An 18,209-nucleotide genomic window follows, 5' to 3' on the forward strand; every position below is an offset into this window, starting at 1 on the left:
GCCTTTCCAAATTTACAGTAATGACCAAATTTGGAGACAAAGAAAATAATGAAGTTGAAAGTCAGAGTTAAAATAAATGTTTAATGGGGCAAAAAATTACAACGCAGACTGAAGCACCCTATCCCTGATTTTCAGCAAGGCGATGCATGAAATACCACGTTAAAATTTAACACCCGGCCATGATTTAGTCATAAGCAGGCGGAGTGCATCGTGCAATGACAGAGAGAGAAAAAATATCACGGTCTAGTGCGTCTAAACTCATGACACATGCCTGTTAGAGATGACAGAGTTTCAAGGTCGTATGAGAGAACATGACATGGGAAGGACTACAAAGTAAACGATCGTATCGCTGTGAATTCCCAAGATAACTGCTGGCACTGCTTCCTGTTTCTGAATTCTCTTCAGTCTGTCCTTGTTAAAAGAGCTTTGTTCTGTGCATGAAGTCATTCGTCCCTCAAAAGGTCATTTACATTCTCAATTTTATTGGTTAGATTACTGGTGGTCTCTTCAAATCAGCCTCCACTCTAGTGGCAGCATAGCAGGGGAAGTATTTTTATACATTTTATTTATACAGGAAGTGAATAAACTTTAAACAATCTAGAGTCTTAGACTTAATATAGAGTTTGATTACCATGATGAAACTTTTGATGAAGCTTCTTTTTCCCAGGTTGCAATATACAGTCAACTGATTTGCGATTGTTTGCCTGTTTTGTGTTGCACTTGAAATTAATGCAGGGATACTCTGTTGCCCTTTGCTTATGAGTTCCATAAAATCACCTTAGACTCCATTGTTTGTGAGCCATCAGAAAGGTAGCCTCCATCTTTACTGAAGTGCTCATCAAACATGCCCCAGCAATCACCACTCTTTCAAAGCTCACCGTGACTATGGCAGCCATAATTATAGGCATCCGGGCCTGGCCAGCATTTTTCAAATAAGCATGACCCTGTGCATGCTGAGATGCTATTTTCTTTATTAACCCCTTCTGTATCGCAGCTTTCAAAAATGCTATTTGGAGACTCCACAAGGACACTTGGTAACCAAATGATATTATTGGAGTATTTTTACAGGTGTAAAATACAAAATATTATACACTATATGCTAGTGGAAGACTTTCGCTGAAATTACCTCATTTTCCCCATGCCTGTCACCCTCCCCCTTCTTTTCCCTCTCCCTCACTAAGTTAACAAGGGACATTAAATCAGTGCTTCTCCGAGTTAGCAGGTTTTTTGGACTAAAAATTATTGTGGATTTTGTTAGATGGATCCTTGCCATGATAAAAATACTGACTTAACCATGATTCAGGTCATCTGAGAATTTCCAAAACGCATAGGTGTGGACCCCCAAGTCTGTTATGCCACTCCTCATGTTACAAGATATGGAATCATTGTCGCTAAAACGTTGGCACCGTAAAATTGTTTATTGAGATAGAACTGTGAGTTTTAACACAATCAGAACAGTATATCATGTGGCCGGCCTGATTAAAAAATTCACCATAAAAAAACAGAAGGAAGGCAAATAAACCCACTCTGACCCAAATACGGACCAGAGTGCGACTTAAGGGGTTAATGGATGAACCACACCTCTGTGACATCACCTGTGTGCTTTGCATATACTGTACTTGTAGTCCTTCATTTCCCCCTGTCTACTTTTTTTATTTGCCTTCTGTATGTGGCAAATAATATAGATGGTATGATAATAAGCAATGTTGTGCATACACCCCCGTGTATTTATTTTTAAAGAAGGTTATGTGCTATGTCCGTGTGGTGTATTTGACTATTTCATTGAAAGATTTTAAAAAGACCTCAAGAGAACCTTCACAATTAAATATTAATGGAAGGATTCTTAACTCCTGAGAAAAATAAATGAGCGATGATGAGTGGCTCTTTTGTACTCAGAGCGATCTTTATTACAGGAGTAGTCCATCAGATTTGAACTGAAACTGCGAGATAATTGAAAGTGACCGAGGCTGCTTCTTTTAGCTCCGATTTTGCCTGTGTTAAAAGCTGACACACGTTTCTACTCACACTGCTACAGGAGACAATAGAGTGCAACCCTGAAAGACCTGGGAGCTGTGAAAATGCCTAATTCAGTCAGGTCCGTCCATGTTCCATATCAGTTCTCTTAAACAGTAGAATCAGAATTTGAATTGGGGAAAATGAATCTGGTTGTTCGACAGGTGGAATGGGAGCGTGTTTGTTTATTGACATAAAAACATATTTTAAAAGGACAAATAATTATTACGTGTTTCGACACTTGGCAGTCCCATTCTGTGAGCTTGTGTGGCCTACCACTTTGTGGCTGAGCTGTTGTTGCTCCTAGACGTTTCCACTTCACAAATAACAGCACTTACAGTTGACTGAAGCAGCTCTAGCTGGGCAGAAATTTCACAAACTGACTTGTTGGAAAGGTGGCATTCTATCATCCTATAATCATATCATGTCTGTTTGCTTGATTTTATGTGCCTGTTAGCTGAAATAACCGAAACCACTAATTATAAGGGGTGTCTACATACTTTTGTAGAATTGTAGTGTATGTATATATACATATATATACATATATATATATATATATATACTGTGTGTGTGTATGCATTGCATACAGATAAAAGTACCTCATAGTGATTCTAATACACAAGCTGAAGTTGAAAATACATTCCTATACTAGAAAGTGATAATTCTGATTGACATTCAGTGCAAAAATAAGAGAAATGCGTGCATCAGGAATGGCAGATATAGAGATGCAAATGCAATATGGAGACTAAAATGCCAAAGCAAATAGTCCTGTTGAGCTGAATGACCTGCCGAATGGCCAGCAATGTCATTCCTGTGGTTCTTATGGGCTACGGAACATTGTGATATTATTGCAGTCATCTGCATGTATCAGGGCAGGGGAAAAATCCACACTTTTACCATCCTGGCCTTGAAAGGGAAAATGATGTCACTTTACTGAGGTGGAAAGTGGTGCTTTGCAGGATCAGTCTACCAGAAACACTATTTTATGATTGAGACTGTCAGTCATCCTATGAGAAGGGCCATACAGAAACATAATTGAGCCTGGATGAAGAATATGTATCAATAAACGTGTATTCTTAAATGCTAAATAAGTCTTTAATTTGCATGTGCACCCTATATTATTTAGCAGGTAATTTCAAGAAATTGCCTGCTCATTCGAACAGTTACCACTCCAATATTCATTTTTAGGAAGTCAGCCACAATATCTTTTTTTCTGAGAATATTGATGTTGAGTCACTATCCTCTTCACCTTGCCTCTGGAAGGAGATCTCCCCCCTATTTAATATTACTCCCACAAGTACGGACGGTGTCATTAGTAAATTTAAGCGAATTAACTGACTCACTATGGGGAATGCAGTCATTACAGGAAGTGAAGGAGTGGTAAAAGAATTCATCCTTGGGGCACACTGATGTTCAACCCAAGGGCTCGGATATTCCCAGTTTTTTTGGTTAGGTGCTTGCCAATGAAATAAAATAATCACCAACCAGAGGCATATGGAATTACTGAGATGCTTGAGCTTTCAATCCACAAGTAGGATTCCTGCATGTGTGCCAGGAGACAGCAGAGGCTACGGGATGAAATGAACGCCCGTGTTTACAGAATCAGCAGTGGACCAATTAGCAGGATATGCAAACTGCAGCGGATTGAGCTGTGAACTAGCAGCAGACCGCGGGCCTCAAGGAACTAAGAACCAAGCATTCTCATAATTTTGTAATCCCCTGAAGCTCGCGGTGTATAGCAGTTCAAACTCGAGACTTTTTAAACATCTTGGGATGCGATGGTTGGATAAATTTATACACGGCAGCACTTTACCTGTTTGGAAAGTACTTTTTAAAATATTTCTCATGTGGAGATGGCTATTGAGTTGACTATAAGATGACTGTTGGGGGCAGTTTTAAAGTGTGGGAGGGGAAACACAGCTTTTCTCCTCCTGTTCTGCATGGAGATGTAGAAGGATTTGCTGAGCTGGCCAGAAAGCATGTGTAGATTTTACCTTGTAATCAGTGATCATTTTGAGGCCTTTTCCAAATGCTGCAGGAATTATTCTTGGCCAATCTGCCCTTCCAACGTGTTTGTGTACTTCAGTCTTTTGCATTTTTTAGTGCATTCATTCCCTGGTACCTTTTTGTAGTCTTCTTGCTCCTGAACATTTGTGCAGTTTCATCATGCATAATCTTTTCTGACCTGTCATTTATCATGTGGACAGGGAGAGATGGCAGCATCCTGTCATGGGTAGAGTAGGTTTAAGACTGTGAAAGTGCTCCTTGGGTTACCACTGAATTGGATCCTCCCGGTGACACACTAGGCTAACAGTCGAGTGCAGTGCAGGTGCGCAGGAGCTGCAGTGTTCATGTGTGGGTGCCATAGTGGCAACTCAAGACACAATGCGCCATTCGAAAAGGGAACATAGTTTTAGAGGAGAAGTTTTTGTTTGCGTGCTATCACATTTTAATTTATCGATACGAGAATTGCTCTTTCAAATTGTCTGATTTATATCTTTTGGGAATTGTGAATGTTTCATGCAAATTTTTGTGTGATAATTTTGATCTGTGCGTTATACTGTATAATATCTAATCCTGCACCTCGGGATCTAACGAGGTACCTCAGTATGTAGCTGCCTGTGGCATAATGTACACAACCATTTTTCAATGTTCTGGAGTCACTGTGACAGTGTTTCTTCGAAAAGCACTATATCAACGAAATTGAATTGAATTGTACCACCATGACAACTGAGGACTGGGACAAGTATAATGGTTCATGAATTTTGATCAGAGTTTCTGATTTACTTCTTTTTATCCTTTTTGACACTCAATAAATAGTAATGCTTTGTCTTGTTTTGTATTATTCATATATTAAACCATACTTGAGCATTTTTATATTGGTTCTAATAGAGAAATGGCACCAAGTGAAATTTTCAAAATGGCTCCCTCTGAAGAGCTTTATTATTAATATCAACACCCCTTCTCCTTAGTGAAACCATCTCTATCACTATGCAAGCATTTGAATGTTATATCTGTTCTCAAGGAAGCATCTTGAATCTCTACTACCTTTCTAGTAGAACTGTTTCTTTTTTCCTTGCTAGCCTTGCTTTTAAATGTCCATAAGCATAACAACAAGCAACATTTCAGGCATTGCACATATGATACAGGTTTTGCTTGCTGCCTTTTTCCAGGTCTAGAGGGTATAAAATAGTTTGTTTTAACTGTATTGCTATAACTGTCCCAAAGAGATAATGTGTCCTCTAAATGGTTGTTTTTTTAACTTCAAATTCCATAATGAATACATTTGCATAATTTGGGACATGTCTGACCCCAGAGAAGTATATTGTAATTTCAACAGTTAATTTGATTTTTAAAAAGTTGGACAAAACTAATTTAAAATAGCCTACAAAGCGTTTCAGTTGATGGAGAAAAAGATCTTTTATCAAGATAAGCTCTTAATTCTGATAGGGCCAAAGTAACGTTGAATATTTGTATAGAGACTTTACACGTCAAAGGTTAACAATAAGTTGTCAATTCAAGGAAGTTATTTTATTTTCTGATAATCATTTAAAGAGGGTGGATTTCAGCCAGTGATTTTTCAATAGATACATTATTTTGTGTGACACTGTCTCTATCCTGTACAATAATTTTCTAATCCAATTGCTTGTGAATGTGTACATAAAACAATTTTCATTTAATTAATTAATTGTATTTATTTATTTTACATGTGTCTGTAAAAGTTTTCACATTTGTGTTGTTAGGTCTTGTTGTTCCATCTTCAGCTGCTGCATATTTAGGTTGAGACTGGTGAATGCTAATGCATTTTGAATTACCAGGGCCCCCTAGACAAATTGTCTTTCAGAACACTGCTCTCATTTTTGTTATTATAATACATTTTTCTCCCTTATGGATTATTTTTCTTCATCTCTTTCAGAAAGTTCAGGCACATGGTCCTACATACAGTGTGCAATTGGATATTCTAAATCAGGATGCATAAAATTGAGCTTTTTACTTCTGTCTGTGGAGGAAGTTAAGGTCCCTTCTCGCAGCTGCCATGGACATCATTAGATGGAAACTGCTACGTGGAATAAATATTGGTCTGCAGTCACTGTTCATTGCAGCCTTCCAAATGTGTAGCAGCACAAGACAATCGGAGAGCCCCATCAACAGCCTACAGGTGCATGAAAACAACAACACCAGTCCTGTCACGGACCTTTTTAAAAAATGTAAAAAATCTGACTTGGGAATGCTCACGAAACTGGTCAGTCAGCTTGCCAAACAGCCAGGTGCATGGGCCAGGTATCCCTCAGCCAATCAGTCTGCTGTTGGGGCTAGAACCTTCTCCCGCGAGCTGTGTCTAATCACCTTGTCCTTATCAGCACATTGTTCAGTGAGATAGATTAGTGCAGTGTGCAGTGGCCTAATCGGTCATCAGTCTACCTCAGTGACTATCTTCACATAATGAGCATATATGGAATATGTGCATCAGTATTCCTTGTTATCATGGGTACTTCTAATGCCTCTGATTGATGCAACTGATAGCCTGTGACAATCTAAACCAACCTGTGTTACATCTAAAACGATATCCTGAAATCCATTTGCTATGTGAAGCACTACATTCTCAGAATCCCTCTTGCACCTACTCTGGCACTGCCTCGATGTATGTATTTAAGTCATGTATTAACGGCTACTGTTGGTTACCTTAATGACTTGTCATTGTCTTCCTTGTCTTAACCTTTTTGTATTTACATGCACTAAATGTAATCTAATTTAAATGTGACAAATGACATTTGTAGCTTCAAAGCTATAGAAGATTAGTTTTTTGTAGGAAAATGTGAGAACAAGTATTTCTGACAGGCAACAATAGTCTTGGCAAGATTCGCGCATAGACTAATTACACTGATGAAAATTTCATAGCATTGCTTATTTTTTCCCAGTCCTTGAGTTAATTAACTAGCCAATTTACACAGACAGATGATTCACAGGCAGTGACAGGCCGATCTGTCGATCTGTGCTCATTAGCTTTGTATCCATCGCCATCTTAAGGAAAAGAGAGCGTTTAACCGCATTCAGGTAACTTGTGCATTTTGTCTTAAGTCATCATCAGCTCTGTGCCTGCATTCCCTTTATCGCTGGTCCTTTGGACAGTGCCACTTGGAGTTATTGTTTCGCCTCAAAGAGAAAAGCTACTTGATTATTGGCAGTGGTTTGCATCCTAACACAAACCCAATGGGGCCTGAAGGTATGCTGTGATTGGGCCGGATATTGGGCCTATTTTTAGCTTGGTGATGTCGGGTCAGATCAGGTACAGTCTGGCTGCCAACCCAGAAGTTTACAAATAGCGGCATAGCTTCTCACACTTCTGCTATGCTGCTATTTGTAAAAGATTGACAACAATGGTGTAAAGCTTCCAGTTTTTGAAATGTACCGTTATGCTCAACTAGCAAATTAAAACAACCATATTTAACCAAAGGAAAAAACGGCACTAAAGCTAGCTGGCTGTTCTGATCATTAAGACAATTTCTATATAAATAATTCCTCTATTTTAAAAGCACACTTTTTGTAAACACATACTGAAACAAAGATAATGCTCCTGTGCTGTTTGAGGTGCAAGTGACAAACTTAATGTCACATTTAACAGAAGGAAAAACATGTTTTAAAAATCTGAGTGAAAGCTCACATGCGGCTGTTTAATTTGATAGTTGAGCATAACGGTACGCTAAAAAACTAGAAGCTTTGCTTTCTGCCTTTGCTGTCAATCGTTAAGAGCTGGTGGAAGTGCTGCTCCCCCTGTTCTACGATCGCAAACACCCATTAGCAGCTTTCCTGTAGGAAGCACTGTGTTTTTTGTATTGTGCCGTGTGGTGTTGTTGGCTTTTTTCAGTGATTGTTAGGGCTTAAAAATTGGCTACAGCCTGTTGGGCTGGTTAGGGTTGGGCCATAGAGACATCAAGCTTAGGCCGTTTTGGCCGAAATTTCTTGCCTGATGTAGTCCTCTAATATTTATTATTGATGTCGTTATGACATCTGCTCAGCATTAAGGCATTTCAGTTTCCATGCAAACACGCCACATGATCACAGAAGAAAAAGGCAAATGATTATTATGCTTTAAGAGAAACATCCAATAATCGTAGATATGGTTTAGCACCCAGTGATGTGTGTTACTGTTGCAGGGTGTGCTTTTTAAGATTCATTGGGTGAAATGCATTAAAATGTCAATGGTATTGCAAAACCGCACCCAATCGTGTGAATTCATATCGATATACCGAAAAATACAGTTGGCTGTACCTGGCTAGGCCATACAGCCACCCAGCCCTAGGCACACGTGAACGCTCCTCCAGTTTTGGGATGAAGCCTCACTCTACTCTATTATTGTACACAGTAGTACACTGAAAGACAGGGTGTCTCACCGCAGCCCCGCGGAAAGTGTGGGGTTGTGGCTTAGGCTGACTCCCGAGACAATGGCGGCTAGTGGCGGCTCTCCAGTTCAGTCTGAGTCTGGCCTGCTTTTCTCATGAACAGTGGGGGAGTCTGCATTAAAGCCTTGACAACAGGGCTTCGGTGGTTACAGTTATGCATCACAGTGGCACGGGGTATTTCTGAGTGTGCCGCTCTGTGGTATTTATGTGTTTCTGGCAGAAGGGGAGAAAACGGCACATTAAGGTTACAGTGCAAATTGGCATGGCGTGCTGCACATTAAGATTGTGTGATTGGGTTGGACTGGGTTCGGTTAAAAAGATTGCTTTTCGTTAACTGCAGTAAAATATGAATATTAAAATCCACGCGCTCCATGTTTCATGGCATGGTAATTACTAACAGCACTTGAACCACTATGAATGTGGTTTTAGTTATCAATGCAGTGTAGGATTAATAGGAAAAATAAAAGAAAAACATTTACTGCACTGCATAATGACAGAGAGCACCCAGACTGAGCTAAACAAAGGTTTGGTCAACAGTCAGATCTAAATGATCTAAATATACCGCAGCTTCATTAGGGTAACCTAAAATTGAACTTAAATGTGTTGCACCTTTATTTTTTGGTCTTCTCACCTGAAAAGATTCTGGTTCTTTCAAATGAACCAAAAAATATTTGAAAAAATATAGGTGTAACATTTGAAATTAAAATTTTAAAATCCAATGAAACAATTTTTTTCAGTGTGCACTGCATTGATTTTAATGTAGCATTTCTCTTATGGGTAGAAACACATAAAAAAATTAATAGAGGTATACAATGCGCATTCACCACTGAAATGACGACTGAGGACTGGTGAGGTGTTGGTAATTTGAGGTGCCTGAATCTGCAGTCACATTCCACACTCAGAAGCAGAACTCACCCTTAAAAGCAGAATAGGCGCTCAGCTAAAGAGTAACAAAAGAAAATAATACATTCTAATTTACAAGACCTCACTCCGGACTAACAATAAGCTGGTAAAATGTATTCCAGAAGATGCTCAGAAAGCGTCCTTGCAGTGCTTTTCTTCCCTCACAGAAGGGGAATCACAGCAGCCTAAGTAATTGGAGGTGGTGGCAGTACAGCCATTGGCTTTTGAGCGGAGCAATACTTCTGGTGGCTGTTACAAAATGGGTCACATGCAGAACCCTTTATACAAAAAAAATAAAAAGTGCATCATGGAATGCTGCTCAAATCACTGATAGGTTTCTATGGTAACCGAGAAGACTTGCCGTTATAAAAAATGATCAGGTGAATGTTTTTTTAAAGGGGAATTCCACTGTAAAATGAACTTCTATTTGTGGAGGAGTAGCCGTCCTACTGATTAAAATTAGCTCTTGGCCAGCTCTCTACCTCTACAACAGGTGGGTACTTACAGTTCATGGACGGACGTCAGACAACGCCAGTCACAGGTTGCCACGCCCAAAAACATAGGGGCTGAACATTATTAGTTGGCTGGAGAGGAGGTAACATTACTTGCTAGTATGCTAGCCACTAAATTAAGAAAATCTTGGTTTATGCAATAATTTCAGTTTATTTTACTGCTAAAGGTCTAATAAAATTGAAATTCTGCTTTGGTGGGGCAAACTGCATTGATTTAACATAACTATGATTTGAATAACTGAGAACTGACCTGTACCAAAATTTGCATCTTTTGATGCCAATATCTTTGTACAGACATTGTTTTGGCCAGCCACACAGAGATAATCAATTCGTTACGCCTTGATTAAATGAGCTCTGTTAAATTAGCTCAATGTTGATTTACGGTGGAATTCCCCTTTGAGCGTGATATTTCAAGAAATAATAACTTGTGAGGTTGAGACCTTAAGTTAAAGTGAGGACTAAAGAATCAGTAGGCTATCCTTTCCATACAACAGGCCAGAACTGTTAACAAATATAAAATAAGAACTGGGCCGTGTTTCACAAAGCAGGATTCCTGAATTGTGAGCTGGATAACTGAGCTGACTAAAACCTGAAACAGCTCTTTTTACTGCAGTCCATGTTCTGGATTTCTGGGCTGCACTTTGTTCAGCGCTGTTAGCCAGCTAACAGTAATCCAACTTCATGAAACAGGGCCCGAGGGTATCAACTATCTATTCTCTGTTAGCTCTATTCTCTCTATCTCTCTTTCCTCTAAGGAATGATTTGATAGTAGAAAGCAAGACTCAAACAGATGAGAGTGTGGAGGGCAGCTGTCACTCGGTGCCAGGATATGACATTTCAGACAGATTAGAAGAACTGAAAAGGACAAACTCTTCCACACAACTGCAGTAATGCAGGTCCAAATAAAGAGCGAACTAAAATATCTTCCACACTCCAGCAGTGCTGCATAACTGTGTAGGTGATTTCCAGCCATGATACACTTAATAGAGATCTCACCACTCCTCCAACACAGTCCAAAAGTACATCTCTTACATCCAATGAAACGGTTGCATAAGTTCCCTGTGCAAAGACTTCCAGTAGTTTTAAACTCATCCTGACAACTGCTTACATGCTGTTGACTTAACATTCTGACAGAATTCAAACTGATCCAAAAAAAAAGGTTGAAAACCCAGTCTGAACAAGTAGCAAGTCAGTCTGGTGTTCCTTTGGGAATCTGATGTGGCACAAGGTAGGATGGGGGAGGAGGGCGGGGGGGGGGGGGGGGGGGGGGGGGGCGGGGGGGTGGTGTGTGGAAGATTCCTCTGTCGCAGGCCTCCCAATAGGTCCAGCCAACCATGTGACGAGTAGTTTCTCCTAGCAACACGCCATCAGGGCCTCCTGCTGGCTTGATTGATTATTTCAATGACAGCACGGCTATAAGTGCAGTATATATTTTCATTACTGATCCCAGGCTGGGTGCCCCATGGGGTGGTGGGCATGTGCCCAGACCCCACGTGTTCAGGGCAGCCGATCAACGTGATTAATTCAGCATCCAGGAGATTTATGCCACACACCACTTCACTATGCCCCTGATTGAAAAATGAAAAGTTTTCCATTATTTAACAGGTAGCCGCCTCTGACCTAAATAAAAAAGGAGTCTGAAATAGAAGCAATTTTTTTCCAATTTATTTCCATTTCTCCCCCCCTCTCTACAGCCCCCTCCATTTTCCTTTAATGACAATGGCAAATTCAAAAAGGAACTGTGCAGCTCCCAGTCCCTTGGGTTCCAGATTAGAAATACAAATTACTTTGCATAAAAAGTCTACAAATCATTTGGGATATTTTTTTTGGGGGTGGGGGCGGATGGGGGGGGGGGGGGGGGGGGGGGGGGGGGGAGGGGGTTTAATCTTTAACCAGGCTGAGTTGAAAGACTGGGAGACAGGGCTCTTGAACCCATGTACAGTGGTGCATCTCCATATCCCGATTTCACAGCTGTACCAGGGAGTTGCATGAGATATTTCATCAATGGTGTATGCCCTCAGGTGGAAGGTCCGTCCAAGAAAAAAAATGGCTCTTGAAAAATATATTTTAAGGATTTGAAATAATGGATCTGTCTGTCTATCCATCCATCCATCCATTTTCTTCAGGGGCAGCACTACACGGGTTCTGAGGTGCGAAACACAAATACTGAAAGAGAACACCAACACTTGCAGCCTTCAGCTGCAGCGCACAAACATACACCAACCCTGAGGTGCAGATCAATACAAACAAGGGTGGCTTAATTACAGAAATGCATCATACTCTGCTCAGTGTCCTGGAATTCTCCCCATTGTTTGCACCAATTAAAGGGATAGGTGATTTTATAGGGTTTTTTAATATTATCAGTCTCAGCATATGTTTTCAACGGTTTCTCTGTGTGGAGGTTGTTTTGTCATTCCTATTTGTTAACTCAAAAGAAGCTTGTTCAGAGACGTTGATTTTAGAGGCAGTACATATGAACTGATTTTATAGCATTTACTGTATACACAATGATAAATATCAGTCTGTTTGTTGTGGCAGTACTTTTTTCTTTGACCGCAGTGGGGTCAGGCTGGATGTGGCATAGAAAATACAGTGAGCTCCATCATGTTTGGGACAAAGACATTTTTTTCCTTTCTTGATTTAGCTCTGTACTTCACAATTTGTAATGAAACTATTCACATGTGGTTAAAGTGCAGATTTCATTTAAGGGTATTTTTATACATGTGGAAATTACAGCTCATTTCACATAGCTCCCTAATTCAGGGCACTATGTTTGGGACATATTAATGTTATGTAAATGAAAGTAGTCATGCTAAGTACTTTGTCGCATGCTGTGACTGCAGGAAGTGTGTGACCCATGTGACCCATGTGTATTTTCTGTGGTGATGCTCTGCGTGGCCTGTACTGCAGCTATCTTCAGCTCCTGCTTGTTTTGAGGGCCAGTTGCTTTATGTTTTCTCTTCAGCATATGCAATGCATGTTCAGTTGGATTCAGACTGGTTGAATGAATGACAGTTAAGAATTTTCCAGTTTTTCCTTTGTTGCTTTAGGGATCATTGTCTTGCTGTAGGATGAAGTGCTGCCCAATGGTTTTGGTGACATTTGACACTTGGACTTCAGCAAATCGGTTCTGTACACTTCAGAATTCATTCTGCTGCTGTTATCAGCAGCTACATCATCAATGAAGATTTGTGAGCTAGTACCTGCTGCAGCTGTACATGCCCAAGCCATAACACCCCCAACACCATGTTTCAGTCCTTTCACCATCTTAAAAGAGATGTTATATAAGATGGCGACTTATTCAGGAGTGCATTGTAGACAAATAGTAGGCAGTGTTGCTCTCTCCTGATATTGAGTGAAGGCCAGCCTACCTTCTGGTAGAGAACACTGTGATGTTCTAAAACCATCACCCAGAAATGCTGAGGCCACTGTGGTAAACTGCATCAAGAGGCTTGTAACAGATAGTTGGGATATATAGCCCTTTAAGTGGCGTTATACGTGCATGTGTTGGGTTACATGAACACGCATTGAGTGTGGATGCGAGCTGAGATAGAGAGAAAGCCAATGAGCGGATGGCTGGCCAATGAGCTCTGTATACTGTTGTATTAGTTGTAGCCCTTTTGTCATTGTAATAAAACACTAATGTTGCGCCATCAACTGGCCTGGCTCAGCTTGTAACAATTCAGGCTTCAGAGTAGGTACTGTTGGATGGCAAGAAGTATGCTGCTTTCCAAATATTAGAAATACTTCCAGCAATGATAGCCAGATTAAAAATATGAGTTAATGGGGAAGCTATAAGAGGTGCAGCCGACAACAGAAGTCTTGATTCAAGAGTATAAGCACCAGTGGCTTTTTTTGGGTTGGTGGACAACAAAGTTTCTAGCTCTTCATTTACAGATAGCAGTCTCAAAGAAAGGTTTAGCTCAACGTGACTGCTTATGCTTATGAGTCTTTCAACCATAGTAATCTTATGAGAAGTTTGCTTTTTCAAACAAATTACCTGCAGAAATAAAATATTCATTAAAAGCATTACATATTTGTTCCTTTTCTGATACGGTACTTGAGTCATGAATGAAATAATTAGGTAATGAAGAAACCTGCATATGGTTTAATGCCTTAACCCTTTTCAAAAATATTGCAGGATTACCACCACAATCAGGCAAGTGCTCTCACAGAGTAGGATGAATTAGCATTTGTAATTTCTCTGGTGCACGTTCTGCAGCCGCCTGAAAGTTTACCAGTCCTTTGGGGGTTTTGATGCACGTGTTTTTGCCCATGCCTCATCCCTCAATTTGAGTAATTTTGAGAGCTCAAATGAGAGCCAAATGAGTTTCTATTTTTAACCCTAAATTTCTTAAAAAGAAGCATGCTTATTAGCAAAAAGCTATTAAAAAATCAGAGGAATTGCTAAGAGCTAGCTAAGGCTCTGGGATATCACATATTCTATTGAGATCACTGAGAAATAAATAATCTAAAAAGGCCTGTTCACTACAATTCTTAAAATCTCATTTGACATGAATACAGAATAGGAGCTTTGGCTTCTCGGTTCACAACAATAACTCCTCGGACTAACAGATGCAGAGGATAGCCAGTCATGGTTCAGATCAGAATTCTCATGCAGAGTTAAAATTGTGCTAGGTTATCAATAGCACTACAGGTAACCCTGGGAGGGCGACAAACCCCCGCAACAATTATGGATTCAGCACGGTTCAGTGAAATACTTAATGATAAAAACTCAAATTATTTTTATACAGATTGAGATTGCAGTACAGATACAGAATCCCCCACCTCTCGTTGCTCTGTCAGATCTGTACACATTACAATCTTTAAGAGCAAGATGAGGGGGTTCTTTGGATCTTGGGCAGTTCCTTTTGGCCTCCGCACGTATCTCTTGCCATCACTCTGATACAAGTCAATCTTGGTCTCCCTGTCCACAAGACATTTTTCAGGAACTCTGCAGGCTCTTTTAGGTACGTCTTTGCAAATTTTAACCTGGCCATCCTGTTTTTTCCCCGCTAACTAGTGGTTTTGCTGTGTAGCCTCTGTAGTTCTGTTCGTGAAGTCTTCTACAGACAGTAATCGCTGACACATCCAGGCCTGTCTCCCGAAGTGTTTCTGATCCGTTGGACACCTTTTTAGGGGTTTTCTTCAGTATGGTCATAACTCTTCGGTCATCAATTATAGAGGTCTTTCTTGGCCTACCAGACCCTTTGCGAATACTGAGCCCAGCAGTGCTCTCTTTCTTCTTAGTGATGTTCCAAGCAGTTTTGTTTTGGTAAACCTAAGGTTTGTCTCTGACTCAGTTCTCAGCCTCTCTTCATTGACTTCATTGGCACAACTCTGTTGAAAAACTCCAATAACTCCAAAGGCAATCAAAAGTCTAGAATCAGATTAGAGACTGAAAGCTCCCTCATACCTGCATTATGGAAGCAATTGAACACAGCTGAGGGGCTTTCTATAAAATGTGTTCTAATTTCTACATGGTGCAACCAAAGTGTATAAAATACCCTCTAATAACAGCTGAGAATCTGCACTTTAACCACACGTAAATGCCTGATTACAAGTATAAAATTGTGGAGTACAGAGCCAAATCAAGAAACAAATGTCTTTGTCCCAAACATTGTGGAGTTCATCCACATTTATTGGATATAGTTCCAATAAATAATAATAAACTATTTTAATGAGTAACTGGTTATTACTGTATATATACAAAATAGCGTCACTATAGAAGCCCCTGCGGATTTAACAGATGCACACTACACCAAGAATCCAATGCTACTGGGATCAGTATGAATCAGTGTTTTGGTAATTAAGTCTTCTTTTTGCTTTTGTATGCTGTATCTACATCTTGGAGCTGCTAGTTTTTGTATATTTGTGTGTTGCACTTTGAAGCTACAAGTTTTCGTTTTGCAATTTATTTTTGTATTTGGTTTTGCACTTCAGAGCCACCAAAAAGAACAGCAGTGATTTTTGATCTAATGTGCAATTCAGGATATGTAGTATTGTGAAAGTACTCTTGGGTTCAGCCATATGTAGGCCTACTGCAGCCTGTCACGGAACTGCATTCAATTTATGTTACATTTGATATACATTTACACAGAAGGACTTAAAACACAGTGCATGCCATAAAGATAGAGTTCACATACTGAACCAAGCTCAGCACTGGACATCTTTTTTCATGTTCTCTGAGGGCTCTTGAATCTACACCATAAATAAAAAACCCCAGTGTGTGGCCTTGCTTTACTGTGATTAGTGGTGGGTTAGGTTATTTATCTTAAAGCACTAGCACCCATGTTTGAAGAACCTAAGGGGAACACAGCAGCACGGGTTTATTTTTGATCTGATCAGCAAACTGCTGGCGGTGCGTTGCCATGGAGAGAAGTCTTGTGTTGAGCCTGGGCCGGCATTTATTGAGGCGTAGGTGGCATCGGCTGATGGAATGCCCACAGGTGGTGGAGCTCAGCGCGGTTTATTAAAAGCCCGGGCGCGTGCTTGGAAGACACGCCCGTACGGCGGCAGGGGGGAGGGTATAAAAGTGGTGGTGAGATTCCTTGGGCAGACGTGGATGAGAAAAGGTCCTTTACTGAGAAACTTGGCTCAGAGGCCTGCTTTTGTATTTGTACTGTAAAAACTCCACATACCCCACAAATAAAAAAAATCGACGCCCATAACCACCACCCCCCCCCCCCCCCCCCGATAACTTTTCCCATCACCGTCCTTACCAAATACAGACAGTCTTGCAGTGGAGAGGTCTGATGAGGGCTGGAGTGGTAGACTAATTACACACCGGCCACCATGGCATACTTCTTTCTCCTCCATGGCTTCCGCCAAGATCCGATCCTGCCAATAACTTTCAGTGACAGCTACACAAGTTCCATTAATATTTATATTCCACTTGAGCACAAAACCATCCTTCCTCTTAATTGTATGCAAATGGGAGGAAGTTGTCACTGGATAAGGAATCAGCAGTGAAATTTGTGTGTTGAGTTGGAATAAAAGGATAATAAGTTGATCTACTGAGGTAGTTGGATCCCCCATTTTATTGGGTTAGGTGTTTGCTAACCACTTGGCTGTCTCTCTGGTGTTCAGGGTCCTGTACCTGCATTTACTGGGAGTACTGTTTGCTGTACTAACTGTGCCATATTGAGACAAATCATCACAGTAATAGACGTCAATAGCCAAACGTATGCCTGAAATATCCATATTCCTGTCAGTTTGAAGTTTTAACAGAATTGTTCAGTCATTACTGAGGTAATTCATTCAGGTCCAAATTCAGGTGAATTTTCATTTTCAAAGCTTACTGAGATTACTTTGATCCAAGCCTGTGTGTTTGTCATTTTTCTATGATTCATGACTTTATAATTCATCTTACATATGTGGAAAGCAGACCTCTGAAGCGTAAGGCCCAAGTTGCTATTCCAGGAAATAATTGTAAGGCTCATGTGATCATGTGAGGGTGCTGAGATAGGGTATGTGTCACAGTAATTGCTTTTATTGCCTCTTCATTGGTTTCATATGAATATACCCTGCTGTGGTGAATAAGTAGGAGAACAAGCACATTAGCAAAGCAATATTTTAAGGGAAAGGACAAGCCAGGTCTGTATCTAACTGATCGCAGTGTCTTACCTCTGAGGATCAATATCTTGGTATGCATGGAGACAGGAGTTTTATTTATGCTCTTAAAGAACAAAAATAAATAAATATGAAATAAGAAGCTGCCAGGTATAATATTTGCTTCTCATATTCATGCTCTTAATAAAATGTGATGCTCTTTGGATGACGATGTGCCTTGAGGTTTAATTAGTGCAGGACTGACGGTTTGTTCTTCTGCACTGTTGGGCTGTAGGATGTGTTTTTTTATTTTATTTTAACCTTCCAACAGTCTCCCTTTCACCAAATAGCACTGTGGCAGCCATGTAATGCTTTGGACCTCAGGGACCATCGGCATGTGTGCATTCTCAACACCATTCAGTACCATATGTTACACCAATTAGAACGGGCTGCATGTTCTGTGAATTTCTGCTAATTGAATGAAGGGATATTTAATGAATGTGGATATTTAATGAATGTGGAGGCTGCACATTATTTTCATACTGAAACAGTAAGCAACCTCACCACTGCTAGACTGTCCAAGGAACCAGCTGCAGTGCTGTTGATAATGGAATCCTGGAGGGGGTGATGGTCAGTTTCAGATTTCTGTCTTTTGTAATTTTCAGGTACGACATTTAAAACAAACGATGCACCTTTACTTTAATCGCTTAAATTCACAGTTAGGTCTTTCATTTTTCACGCGCTGCTCGAAAAAAACACTGTAATGACTTTGCGAGGGTCAGTTTAAGAGACCAAATTGCTCTAGCCGGCCCTATCAGTGCAGAATAAT

At 40.3% G+C, this 18,209-nt stretch overlaps 1 protein-coding gene across 3 annotated transcripts in view; it reads left to right on the forward strand.

The window, feature by feature from the left end:
* The window catches only part of LOC118211072 (copine-9-like), a 96,918-nt gene that overhangs the window by 35,429 nt on the left and 43,280 nt on the right, over window positions 1-18,209 (forward strand). The window lies entirely within an intron of this gene.

Source organism: Anguilla anguilla, chromosome 13 (assembly GCF_013347855.1).
Source record: "Anguilla anguilla isolate fAngAng1 chromosome 13, fAngAng1.pri, whole genome shotgun sequence".
In the NCBI taxonomy this organism is placed as follows: Eukaryota; Metazoa; Chordata; class Actinopteri; order Anguilliformes; family Anguillidae; genus Anguilla; species Anguilla anguilla.